The sequence below is a fragment of the Cheilinus undulatus genome, linkage group 5 (assembly GCF_018320785.1).
Source record: "Cheilinus undulatus linkage group 5, ASM1832078v1, whole genome shotgun sequence".
NCBI classification, from domain to species: Eukaryota; Metazoa; Chordata; class Actinopteri; order Labriformes; family Labridae; genus Cheilinus; species Cheilinus undulatus.
The window spans coordinates 18,734,822-18,749,412 of record NC_054869.1 but is presented as its reverse complement, the minus strand read 5'-3'; the positions used below and the strand labels follow the sequence as shown (position 1 = coordinate 18,749,412).

General features: G+C 40.8%; 1 protein-coding gene across 9 annotated transcripts in view; it reads right to left on the bottom strand.

Moving 5' to 3' along the window:
• fam172a (family with sequence similarity 172 member A) overlaps nucleotides 1–14,591 on the bottom strand; it is a 222,474-nt gene that overhangs the window by 145,678 nt on the left and 62,205 nt on the right. The gene's annotated exons all lie outside the window — the stretch shown is intronic.

Sequence of the window (14,591 nt, the reverse complement as noted above, 5' to 3'; positions counted from 1 at the left end):
CGTTACAGCTGTTATTTAGTTTAGTAAGTTTAACTAGAACATTTCTGTACCAAACAAATTAAACCATAATCTAAGAGCCCACATACATTGGTTTTGAAGTGTTTTTTTTTCATTTTCTGATGACAAAGGTTGTGAAAACTAGTCAAATATGACGATAGGTCCCCCCGTTAAGAAACAGGTGATACGAAAAAGTAAAGTGCATTCCTCTGTTAAAAATAAAGGAGCTTAAATACTGTTGCTCATTTATCTGCAGATAAAACACATCAAGGTAAATGCTAACACAATGTCAGGCTTAATACATAGAGAGGTTTAGGAGACAGCTGTTTATTTTAGTCAGAACTTAAAGACAACCGATGTTTTTTATAAAAATTCTGAATATGCACTTTCTTAAAGGGAGATAAAAATGTAAAGTACTACATTAATCAAACATACTGTTGTTGTCCGTAGTTAAACTGATGTTAATGATATTGTCGATCAGACTGAGAATGAAGAAACAGCAACCAGAACAGACAGGACCCTGTCTTAAAAAGAAGGCGCAGATCAGAAGACTGAGACTGATTGTCATTGATAGATTTGTCTTTTGCTCTTTGACAAACTTTTCTGGTTTTCAAATACCCGCTAAACCATTAGCCTGGTCTTGATGTTAGTGGCTAATGCTAATGGCTGTTATTGCTTCTTATTCCATAAATAGTCTGTCATTAAGATGACAACTGGAGACTTATAAAATCCGCCGTGTTAAAACTTAAGGAGTTTATTCTAACTTTAGAATTGTTGCAGAGCATGTTTAACAATATAGTGTTATTCTCTTCTGAAATACCGAATCACTCCCACAATAGAAAAGTAAAGACTAATAAAGACTTGTGAAGCCATGTTTAGTCTGCGCTGTGGTCTTGGCCACTGTTGCCAACTCCTCAGCAGGGAAAGTAGCTACAGGCTGTCCTAAAAGTCGCTTCTAGTTGGCAAATGACATCATCACCTAATTTGCATAATTGGCTATGTGCATGTAATTATAATGGATCCTGTAGGAGAGGACTAACAGCATGACATAGACAAAAAGTGAGTAAAAACACCCTGATTATGCTTAGAACCACGAATGAACTTTCTTCTGTTGATTCTTGTTTTTTTAATGTCACAATTCCAACCCTCCTCCTTTATTCAGGCTTGGGGTCACCAAAAGTCACCCAAAAGAGACTCCTGTGTGTTTTTTTTTTAAATTAGCTTTTGAGTTTAGTTTTCTTAAGTTTGGTTTTGTTTTTAACTTAATGGTCCATTTAGGAGCCCACAACTGGTCTTAGTTTAACAAAGACATTTTTAACATTTTTTTGTATACAATCTACATTAAGAATGTAAATAACCTAACACCCATTCTTTCTTCCCTGCACTGGCTACCTGTCACCTACAGAATCAATTTCAAAATCCTTCTGTTTGTGTATTAAGCACTAAATGGCTTGGCCCCCTCCTACATCACTGAGCTCCTGTCCCTATAACACACCGTCAGAGCACTGAGGTCATCCAACAAAAAACTCCTGTCTGTCCAGAGAACCAGGACAAAAAGTTATAGAGACAGGGCCTTTTCTATCTGTGCCCCAAAACTTTGGAAGCCCCCCTCCCCCTCCTACACACACACACACACACACACACATCCGGTTCTCTGCAAATATTGAGATCTTCAAGAGCCATCTAAAAACTCATTTTTACTCACCAGCTTTTAACTGTCCCTAACTGAACACTCCCTGGCTGTTCTCTAAAAATTGTTTATTATTATGATCATAATTGTTGTTGTCATAATAATTACTGTTATGAACAGTTGTTACTTTTTATCGCTTTTAAATTTGACTAATGTTCTTGTTTCTTTTCATTTTTTAATGCTGTCTTCTGTAAAGCACTTTGGATCAACTGTGTTGTGTGTAAAGTGCTATATAAATAAAGATGATTTGAATGTAAATGGACCAAAAAGAGACAACAGAAAAAACTGTCATGGCAGCATCACGGAGCGATTCATTTGCAGTTTAGACGTGAAGGGGTGAACATTTTGTGCTCTGACTGCAGCTGGGTGGGACTGCTGTGGGAGGACTGGCCCACCTGTGAGTGCTTAAGGACAGGTGGGGCCCAGAGCAGCACCCGCTACTGGTTGAGAAGAGTAAGAATGATATAGCCTTTCACGCCAGAGTCTCCAAAAGTCTCCAACAACAAACAGAAAAAGTTGTTAGATTTGTCGCTTTTTTGAAAAAGAGTTGCTAGAGAGGTCTGAAAACTCCCTAAATAAAGTGTCAAAGTTGCTAAGTTGGCAACACTAACCGTGACGCCACCTACTGTTTAAGAATGTACAGTCTCGGGAAGGAGTCAACAAATGGCTTAATTATCTGTGAATTTAATCATTTAAAACTGTATTATCAGAATAATAAAATACTGTAAAATATTTTCAATATTGGCCGATAATTATTGTGCATCCCTAGTTTGGATGACGATAAAATACAGGACTTCAATTTGTAATTTTCCCCATGCACTGACAAAATTAAGAGTGAAGTATACAGGTGAAGAGGAAAAGAAAGTCCCATGTTAGAGGCCTTCCTGTATAAGGAGGGTAGTGGGTGAACACTATGATGGCCAAAGCCTTAACCTTAACTAGTCTGCACAAAAAGCAGAGATTTCCCTTCATGCTTACTGATTCTCTTCGTCTCTCCTCCTCCAGCTCCTCTTCCTCTCTCTTTTCCTCCTTCATCCAGACTTCTAAGTGCGGTCTGGCAGGTTTGGCTGGGAGGTCGCGTATTCCCCCTCTTCATTAGTGAGAAAATGGACTCTGGTAAACGCTTGTTAAAGCCCTTACCTACACTCCCCCAGTTAATGGGAGTGATCCATTTGTGTCCGTTTCTGCCTGACAAGGCTTTACTGGAAGATTAATAGTGCGGTGTCAGGCCACGGCCACCCTCTGTCCCGTTCTCATTTCCTTTCTTCTGGGACGCACACATGCAATAATGGAGCCCCGTCTTTTGTTGTAACACCATGATTAGCCAGGGAGAGAGAAAAAAGCACAGGAATGAAAGAATGAGAGAAATGGAGGAGAGAAGGGAAAACAAAAGGAATATAAGGCAGGAAAAATCCTTCATGACGAGGTACAAGTGTAGGTTTTAAAGATGTGAATTGTAAGCACTTGACAATGGCAGAGCTATTATTAATTAATCTCCAAGTGAGGTGAAGAGAGATATAATGAATCACTTATGGATATTTCCTCGGTTTTAAAAGGCCGGTTTTTATCTTGGCATGATCCAGAGAGAGGTCTAAGGTAGAGCTGATGATGGAATGTATGACAGGGAAAGGGACGGAGAGAGGGAACACCATGGGTGAAATAATAGACTGAAAAAAATCACAGAGAGAAAAAGGAGTGAGGAGAAGTCCTTAAAGGGCCACCCAGGGTTTCTTCTATCACCCAGGCCCCCCAGCCATCCCTCTTCCTTTTGGGGATGACAATGTCAAGTGTTCTGTCCCTTCACTGAGTGAACAGGATAAACGCTCTTAATAATTACACGGACATTCCCAAGAAGTCTGTCCTGTCCAGGAAGAGCAACCCTTCAGATGGGAGTCCCGCGGTGGAGCAGTTCTGGAAACGTGCCATCAAAATGCATACTTTATTTTGTTTTCCTTTTTTCGTTCTGTTTTATCTCTCTGGGTCTTTTCTCTCTGGTGATTCCACTGATGGGCAGACCAACAATCTGGTAAACACACAAACAGACACAGGCAGGCGACCTGCACTGCAACCCCCTCCTCACGACATCACAGTTGGTGCCAACGGAGAGCAGGGTGTTTCTCAAAGGAGAGCATGGGGGATTGGGGCTGCTGGTGTCTCATTAAATTCTTGGGATTGTCTAATTGTCTTTCGTGGACCTCAGAGAGACTAGTACATTATACTCATTGCAATTAACTAAACAAAAGAGCCGAACCGCCCAAGCACTAGGGACGAGGCTGGTTAGGGGGAGTGAACCGTCCAGCCGGGACGGATACAACAAAACACAAACACGCACCACCAGAAGAGAGCGCAGAGGCGCACTAAAGAACAAGAGAAAAGATATGAAGGAGGGTAGAAAAATGAAGGGAGAGTATAGCGGAGAGGGGGGAGTGAGCAAGTACTCAGACAAATCTTGGGATTGGCCAGATGTCAGAGTTGGGTGGGAGGTCGGGGTGAGACGGGGTGAGGCGAAAGAGGAGGAGGGTGTCTGTGCTCATTTGTGACGCACCTTTGTGCTGGACCTGTCTTGTTTACTGCACTACAGCTTAGCAGTGCGAGGGTCCTATTCAGGGTCTGGGCCTTTCAGAAGGTACTGAAGGAGCCCTTAAGCCCACTTAACTACCATTTTCACACACTCTGCCTGCTCTCTTCTTTGTCCTTGCCTCCATTACATCAAACGCAGGAACAAAGGCGGGGAACAGAAACTGGGGCTGGCAGAATGGCGCCCATCACAAATATTAATTTGAAAAGGTGTTGGAGAGTAGAATCTACTTTTATGCACAAGGACAACTTGGGATTTTTTTTCTCCACCTTGTCAGGGGGCTCTTTGGGGGCCGCAATGAGCTTGGTTTTCAGGCTAAAGGGGAGGCTGAGGACTTGCAGCACAATTATCCAAGACTAAGGGGCTTGAGATGTGGCACACTGCTAAAGACAGAGCGCACACAAGCGCTGGAACATGCACACGCACTGCCTATTAAATAAGCTCCAAACATCAGGCCTCATTCAGTTGCCAGAGCTATTAGACGGAGCAACAAACTCAAAGACGGCACACATGCATGCGACTGCAGCGAGAAAAAAACAAGAGCCAGCTTACCATTCTTCTTCCTCTAAAAAAAATCAAGCCGCTACAAAAGTAGAACAGCATAATAAAAAAGGAGAGGAATAAAAACAATGAAACTCTTACATTAAGATGTTTGAGCACGTTCAGTGAGATACACTTGATTGAAGCAATATTTGCTGGCAAGTAAATGGCTTTGTAAAACTGACCTTGAATTGACTGGTGGAAAGATAATTGTCTGAACTAGAGGTAATCCACAGTCCACTGCTCTTATTACTATTAGCTTGGAAACACACACACACAGGCAGCACACATACACAGAAACAGGTGCAATACGCATGCGTTCTCCGTGGAATGCTGTTTTAGTCTGATCACATGAGAAAGTGGGGTGAAAAGTTTATCCTGCGATTACACATCAGAAAAAAAGTGCATGCCCATTTCTGACGTCGCCCCCCCAACACACACACACACACACACACACACACACACACACACTCATTTGTTACACACACTTCCTCTGTCCTAGCAGTCATGGCCAGGGTAGTGTGTTATGTTGAAAAGCCCATCCTGTGTGTATAGATGGTGTACAGCTCTAATCTGCAGGATACAACAGCTTCAGTCCCGCCCCCACCTCCATCTCGCTCTGCTCGCTCTCCAGGTCTCGTTGCTGGTCAAACCAAACCCTGGCCTGCCCCTGCTCTGGCTCTCAGCGGGCTGGCTCTCACCCAGATACTCTGGCTGACCCTGCAAACATGTGGTCAAGTTGGGCAAGGCAGACCCACAACTCTCAGGTGAGGGGTGGGAATGGGCGAATGGAAAAAAGGAAGGAAGAGAGGGAGCTGGATCAACACCTCACTTTAATTAAAGAAAATAGATTTGTGTTGTTTTGTCTTAAATGCAAATATGCTCCGCTGAGTTCTAATAAACAACTCCTCAATTATAATGGTAGAAGGCTGCTGGGTGCATTTATCCATGTGTGCAAGCACAGGACTTGTCCACTCCAGCACACAGGTAATCCTGGGGGGGGGGGCTCATTTTGATCTCTGACAGAGCTGCCACTGCCAGGATCAAACCCCTCTCAGCAGGGTGACAGGCAGGCAGGCAGGGAGGCAGGCAGGGCATAGACATTCGTCACTCCATTCACCTGCTTAAATCACCTGCTCAAAAATTCACACAAACTTACAATTACTCATAATCTGCTTATGGTGCAGGCTAACAGTGGGTTTGGTGGGAAATAGGCACATTTAAAAGACAGACAGAGGGGAGAGTCTCCAGATGCATGGTTGTCACTTATTCATATTTCAGTATAGGTACCAAACACTGAGGCTTAAACATGTAACCACTACTTCCTTTTAAATCATCAAAGAAAATCACAAAAGGGTGAGGAAATCAGAAGACAAAAATCATAAATAAATATAAAAATATCAGCCCAGTCCTCTTCATTTACAGATAAGAAAAACAAAAGAGAAGCAAATACTGTGTAAAGAGTAAAATGAGAAAATAAAAGGGATAGAATTTTGTTTTCCTGTTCATTCAGCTGCAAAATGCATAAACATCTTTAGAAAGACACCCTGCCCCGTTAATAATCAGAAATTTCAACACTTTTGTTGCTGTATTGTGCAACACCATGTACCAGAAAATCACAGGGAAGGAAAACATTGAAAAAAAAATCACTGTTTCTAAACTGCCTTAACCACAATAACATGATTGCGAGATATTATAAATATTCAAAGCGTTTCATGACATATCAGAAAAGGATACAAAAGACACATAATCCAACATTGTGGAAAAAAAACACAATGGCAAGCTTCTTGGTATGTTTACTCTAAGTAGTATTGAATCCAGGACAATTTTCAGAGTGACACAGCAAACAGTTGGCTCATAATCCTCCTTTTACGGCAGACTCAATGCGGGGATTCTCTGAGAGCTCACTCAAAAACGTTGCTTAGCAAAAGAAAAGAGGAGGGAGATATGGACGGTTAGGAGAGGAAGGAAAAGATTAGTCAAGAAGGAAGGTAAAAAATGTAACCGCATTAAAATGTACATATCCTCTATTTTAGTTTCTTTTGGGATTGTAATTCTCAGAAGCACAAAGGCAGATTCCCCCTCAGTTTGTTTTAATGGACTACTTTTGTAAAGCATACAGCTTCACTGTAAAGTAAAAAGAGTGAAGCTTACTTAAAAAAATGTAGAAACTTGTTACCTCAGAAATAGCAGGTAAACTAAACAGTACTGAGTTCAAATAACTTGCTGATTTTAAATGAGCTGCAATTATACTTACTTCATATTTCTGAGTAACAAATTCTTCATTATTTTAAGTGTACAAAAATTAATTATTTCAAGTGTGCAAAACTGAGATTCAAATGCTAGTTTGAGTTTGCAGCACTTATGCTTTGAGTTTGCAATACTTCTGATTCAGTTATTTCTGGTGTACTGTAAACCCCGATGAGTTCATAGAGTGGTAGACAGTTACCTTAAAAAAACATAAGTATTACTTAGAAAACAATACTTTTTAGGCATTTTTACCATTCCCCTTAAGGTAGGATAACTTAAGCAACCATATGCAACAATGGCTGTTAGTGACACAATGACCCATTCGATGCTGCATTAAGTTCAGCGTGCCCTCCAACATTTAACATCAACCCCCCCATACCTGAGACCTCTCCTACTGAGTTAGTAACTTCACTAATGGTGCAAAAGGGTTTAATCATCCGAACCCAGCTATATTGCTGATGATCCCAAACAGAATCATGAGACAAATGTTGTGATCTAAAGCTTACCTTTTTGCCAATCTCCAGAAGGCTCTTGGCATTTATATCCTTTCCAGAACATTTTTAATGCAGGTGCAAAGCATGGTGTTTATTCGGTGCTTCGATACTACAAATCAACATAGCTAAACCCATGATAATTAGACTATTTTTATGTTCTCCGAAAAAAACTAAGCAGTGTTGCTATCAGTCCTTCATTTGACATCAGAGAGAAAAGACAAAAACTTCCTGTTAGCCTGTCGGCCAGTCAGCACTCTAATTTCTTTTTCTATTGTTTTCTTAATGTGGCAACCAATCGGCGCCAGCAAAAGATCTACAAGAGACAAGATAGTCATCTGCCAGTTTGGAAAGAAAAGATTGTCCTCTGAGGCCCAAATAATAAAAAAAGGACTACTAAAATGGGATTAGTGCATATTTAAACACTGGAGCACCAAATACGTGCAAAATTTGAATTGGTTTAACAGAGATAGTTGACAGTGATAGTTTCTGTTGTTTTCTGGACAGCAAGTTGTTATTTATTCTCCGTATGGACAAGGGCTAAAGGAACTAAAAGCAGATATGAGAAGGCTTGGTCATTGTTGATCTGAGTGTGATTTGTGTAAAGTTCTATCAGATTCTGGTCATGTAACTTTTGACACATTCTTCTGACATCCTTGCAGCACACATATTCTGATAGTCCAGGTTGTCCTAAAAAAACAGAAGTGTATTATTTTACTGTGCTTACAGGGGTTGAGATTCTACAGGCATTATAGCAAAAACTGGCTTGCGGTGCCCAAAGGCATTCTGGGAAAACTATGAAGATTAAGGGATAATAGTCAAATAATTTGAGTAATGACAAAATATACTTAGTATGTGTTTATAACAGGTTTAAAAAAACCAAGTTAGGTCAATTCAGTGTTTCTGAGTAAAATTGCTGTTAGTTTTCAAAGTGTTGTTGAGATAGTAAATACACTCAACTGGCTAATTGCAAAGTCAGTTTAAGCAAAAGTGTTCAAAAGTAGGGAAAGGAATGAAGATGCACTGACTTTTTCAGATTTATTTATCTTTTTTTAAGAAAAAATAAAAAGGTATATAGTAAAGGAGGGAAAGCAGGTTGTGTGTGGTTATGCAGTCGTAGCAAAGATGAAGAAAAATGAAAAGAAGAAAGTCTGCGAGTTGAAGACACCACCACAGTAGAGCAAACATCTCCGGGGAAGAGTGGTGGGTGTTTCGATGACAAAGCCATCTATTTCCATAGCTTCTCTGTGCCTGATCTTCCTCCAGTCCCTCAGAGCCACGGCCTTGATCTGGGCAGCTCTGTGTGTGCGTGTCTGTGGATTTGTGTCTACATTTGTCTGCTCACATCATTTCTAAGTTGATGGCACTGAGTCACAGCTGGTATGCAGCGCTACAATTTCTTATCCATCCACTCTTTTATGGACCCTGTATGGGACACAGAGGAATGAACGGCTATGTCTGTGCTAACAAGTGTTAACATTGCCGCTTTTTAGCATTTAAGCAGGGAGAAGCTGCAGGGGGAGACAAGCGGAAGAATGAAGAGATGTGATAAAAGATGAATAATGAAAATAGAGGGAGAGGGAGATGACCATTGAGGTACAAATCTTTGACATGTTCTGAGAGAGAGAGAGAGAGAGAGAGAGAGAGAGAGAGAGAGAGAGAGATAGATAGATAGATAGATAGATAGATAGATAGATCCAATTAAGTGATTAAGAGAAGGGGGTAGTAAAAAGGGAAGAAAGAGAGAGAGAAGGAGAGAGTGCTGATTTAGCATGACAGTATACTGCCACCCATCTGTCTGATGTGGTACAACAGTCCCTGCTCTTCACACATCTGTCGCTCAAGTTTCATATTATTCAGAAAAACACAACCATAAGCAAGGCAAGATCTGAGGCAAGGGAATGATAAAAGGCCTAAAGAGATTACATGCAGACAGTGACAGTTTTTAAAAGAGAGAGGGACAGAGAGATGGGGGGGGGGGGATCATGTCTGTTCCACAAAGCCTGTTGTATCAAAAGGTAGCACAGAAGCCTGGAGCAAGCGTCTGCTCACCTGCCAGCCAGGTTTGACCAAACCCCTGTCTCTTAAAAACGCACACAAAAGCAAATTGTCTTTTTTTTTCATTTTTTAACATCAAACCAACATTTTCACAACACTTTGGTGCATCTAAGAGGATCTAAAAGTGCTGTAAATGTCCCCCTGACTCCCCCTCTAATCGATATGAGCATCAATCCGGTTTAGGAATTCCCCAGTTGGGGAACAGGGATGGCTGCTGGGCCGGGCTACCACCAGCCTCGGTTCATATGCAGGTTCTAGTTCATCTACAGTTCATGCATACTCTCATCTTTTTGAAGCAGCATCCCATCAGCTCAGGATCATGATTATTCAGGACAGAGAAGAGAAGCGTGGCGTGCCATCAATATAACATCTGCCCTTCTCCCTCCCTCTCTGTCTCTCGTTTTCTTTTCCTTTTACACACACACATAAAACTCCCTCAGAGAGTCAGCGCTGCAGCATTTAAACTCATGTTCTGACCCTATGTGTAGATCCATGCCAAGTAATCATTCGCCTCTTGCTCTCATTTTGCAGAGCTTCCCGGCAACAGAAAAGTACACTGCCCTGAGCTTTGAACCTTTAACTGTTCAATTTGACCAACTTTAGGATCTGGCAGCAAAGTTTAGCATGCATATTTAAATCCACCATATTTGTATGAATAGTGAATAATTCCTGGACATGAAACAGAGAAAATAAGCAGAGGAAGAGACAGCTCTTGGCCCCAGTGATACTGGAAGGCAGTTTCTATGGATTCATCAGGGTTAATCACATTAGTGCATGCATGCACACTCACACAAATATGCAAACTTACAATTTGTTAATCAAATGGAGTTTATAGTGTATTTAGCAGCCATCTGACAGTCCTATCAAAAATTTCTGACAACTGCTGAATAATTGCAGATAACTTAAACTTACTTATATGTGCTTTTGATTATAAAGCAGTCAGTCGTAGGTTATTCATGTTTTAAAGTGATCATTAACAAATTAGTGAGACTACCAGAGACAAACAAAGGGAAAAGCTTCAAGCCGCTGTTGAAGGCCAGCTAAACCAGTGGTACCCAACCTGGGGTCGGGGCACCACTAGGGGGGTGCAAAAGTTCTCGGAGGGGCGCAGGGCCCTGTTTGCTGTGACATTGTTAAAATTAGATTAATATATATTATATTTAAATCATGATTAGAAACATAATGCACAATGGCAGATTAGGGCCAACATAAAAGATTTAACAAAGGAAGAGAATCTGTTCATTTCTGAGCATAAGGCCTCTCTAATTACTGTTCAACAACCTGGATGTGAAAAATTATTTATGTTCTATGTTAACTTAGAGTAAGCTTTTTATTCACATATAGGAAGGGTCCCCTCCAAGGACTCCGCCATTTTGCATGTTTCTACAGTACCACAGAAGGGAAAAAAATACTAAACAATTTCATATATTCAGGTTTTTAAACACTAATTTAAATAGTACTGCTTATAAATATTATGTCCCATTTTGCCAAGTTTGCTTCACTAAATGCTTTTAGGCTAAATATTACTCACTGACCTTTAAAAGAAAATGAACTCAGAATTTCAGAGTTTAAAAGGTTGGATATCTACAAGATAAAACTTAAAATCAGAGTTTTTAAAGTCTTAAATTTTGACATTAGAAACTCAAAACTTTCAAGTTTTTAGAATCGTTAATTGACAACATGTTAAAGTAAAAAAATGACAAGAAACCAAACCGAAACCAGTGGTTTGATTCTGGGTTTCATAATCTCAAAAATTATTTGTTTTGTTTCACCTGCATTTACAACTTTAAGAGTAAAACATCTCTATTCTTTTTCTCGTAAATTAACGTTTTAAACTTGAAAATTTTGAGTTTACTAATTTTCTTCTAAAGTGGTCATAATACACTGTCACAATAATGGAAACTTTATTTACAGATATTTTTCAAAAAAAGTCCAAAACCTATCACGCTGGGATTTTGTCAATGACAACGATTAACACTGATGTGCACTTTTTCCATTAGGGTCCTGGGAGGCCTAGCTGTTCTTAGATATGAGTATGGGCAGCCCTAGCAAAAAAAAGTTGAGGACCACTGAGCTAAACTAAGTCCTTAAAGATGTTAACAGCGTCTTCTCTGCAATGGTTTTCTAAAAGTTGTGACTCAGGTTCCCCACCATGAGAGCCTATAAGTTTCTCTTCCTGCACTGACACCCACTCCCAACATATGCCACCTTCACACATACACAAAGAAATTCACACAAATGACGCTTGTGCATGCACAAGCACACATACGCATTTATATGCACGCTTACACACCCTTACCTTCTGATAAACACCCCCTCCCCACCCTGTTAGTGCACATGCACTCACACATATGCATACAAAAACTTTGTTCCTCTCATCTGGCCTCCTCCTCTCCTTGTCTTTATTTGAATCTGCAGCAGAGGAGTTCACAGAGAAGTCAGCGGGGCATACAGGAGTTGCGCCTCCAGCGTCCCACACTTGCATGTAGGCGTATACACACATGTACGCACAAAGCTACTGGGACTCTCAGCAGGATGGTGCAGAATTAAGAACGAGGCGAGGTGGTGGTGGGACGCATCAGCATTTTAAATTAACCAATGGTAAAGAGAGATCAATTTGACATCAGGAAATACCCTTGTGTTTTCACGTAATGCTGAAAAAATAGAAGAACAAAGTGTGAAAAAAGTGCACTTTACTGCCAGACTGATGAGATGTTTGAATACATGAAGCAAAAATAAAAAAGATATATTCATTAGCCTTTTATATATGTACATACATTACTTATAAATTGTATTCAAAAATACACAAGAGTGTGGCAGTGTAAAGGGTATAAGTGGTTAAAAAAGGAACAATGGTGAAAAAAATTAGAGAGCAAAAGGGGAAAAAAGACCAAGATGAAAGAAAGAAAATGAGAGAGAGATAGAGGGAGAGAGAGAGAGAGATCTGTATGTAGGTTATTGCAGTCTCACTGCACCACTCTTGAATTTCAAACAAGAACCCTGGGCAGAGCAGAGAGCAGAGCAGAGAGCAGAAGAGGAAAGGCAGTGAGGCAGCGGGGCGAGAGAACGAGCAGCGAGCTAGCACTGGAGGCTAACAGGAGGCAGGCGAGAGAAGAAGTGGTTATTAATGAGATATCTTAACTAAAGGAGGGCATTAAAGACAGAGAGAGGAGATGGAGGAAGAGAGGAGAGGGGCATGGACCTGGAAGGAAAAGTAAGAAAAAGGTGAAGAAAAAGCTAAACTGATACAATTTATTTGATTCACCTTAAACCTACTTCTCAAGTCAGCCCTTAAATTCTGCTCTTGTTTTGCCTGTGTGAAAGTGTGTGACAGCACATTTTTGGTATAAATGTGTGTATTTGTTTACGTTTGCATGCATTAAGGTGTTACTTTGCGTAAGTCTGAATGCGAGCGTTCGGCTGCAGCATCTTTCTAATTGCGGGTGTATAAGAGGGCCAGCTCTTTGATCTGGGGGCTGTGCCGGGCCTCAGCACTCACTGCGCAGGGTGGTCTCCCATCATGCTCGGCTGATCACAGACGTAGCCTCACTATTGGCTGCCTGGCAGGCCCTCCCATCAGCCTCGATGCTACACGCCTCTGACAACTTCATTAGCCCGATTCGACCCTCCGAGTCTGCTGTGCTATACTCTGCTCTGCCAGCAACAGGAAGCGAGCGCTGGTGTGACTGGCACACAGGCAGAGGAGCGCAGAGAAGACATGCTTCATATCAGGCAGTATGAAAACACAAAAAAGAAGATGGTATTTAATGAAGAGATAACACATTTCTTGTGTCTATTCTTTTCTTTTCTGATGCCAAAAAACCAACAGTGATCCAAAAATCATGAGTGTAAAAATTCTCAGACTCACAGCTTGTTTTTTGTGCTTTCTGCTCCATTGCTTTGCTGCCATCACTGAGGTGTACTACTTCTTTATTATCAGAATTTAAAAAAAACATTTTTTTAATTAGCTGAATAAGGCAGATTGAGTACAAGGAAGAAAGATGAGAGGAATATTAATATGTTATCCTCTATTATAAGGCTATTAGAGTACATTAAAGGAAACTCACATTCTGTCAATCAATCTGCCACTCTCCCACTCTCACACACAGAGACATGCACAGAAAAGACAGTATTTGCACTGACTATCCATAGTCCTTGCTACTCTCACAACTTCATAAATCATGCAGTGTTAGAGAAAGAGGGCAAGATGAGAGTACTGATGCATGATATTGGATTTTACCGATACCAATGGAAATACCAATATATAAATAAAGTTCAGACATAGAGTTTTTGTCCTTAACACAAACTTTGAAGCTGAAGGAATCAGGATGAACAAAGAAAAAGACTTCAGCTGACATAGGTCTGTTGATCCACCCTAAAACTCCCCAAACTTCTTTGTAAGGCTGATAGTTACAGCCAAGAGGTCATTATTCACCATCCAGTTTTAAATTTCAGCAGAAATTTTCACAACTGATGGGACCAAAAATGGGGATTGTAGTATAAACACACCTGTGTCTGGAAGGTCCAGTTACTGGTTGATCAGAATTCCTGGCTACCATTACATGATGAAGACATAAGAACACTCCAAGCACCTCAGAGAAAAGGTTAGGAAGGGGAGGGATACAATTGTTTTTTCCAAGAACATCCCCAGAGCCATAATCAAGAAATGAAAGGAATATGGCACAAGTGTTAATCTGCCTAGATCATGCCATCCTTACAAACTGAGAGACAGATGGAGACTAGAGAAAGGCCACAAAAACCCCTATGACTGCTCTGAAGAAGCTACAAGCCTCAGCAGCTGAGATGGGAGAGACTCTGCATACAACTGCTGACTGGGTTCTTCATCAGTCAAAGCTTTAAGAGAGAGTAGCAAAGAGAAAGTCACTGTTGTAGAAAACTCAGATTAAATCTTGACTAGATTTTGCCAAAAGGAAGGTGGGCAATACCATTCAAGTGAAAGAAAATTCTCTAGTCTGATGAGACCAAA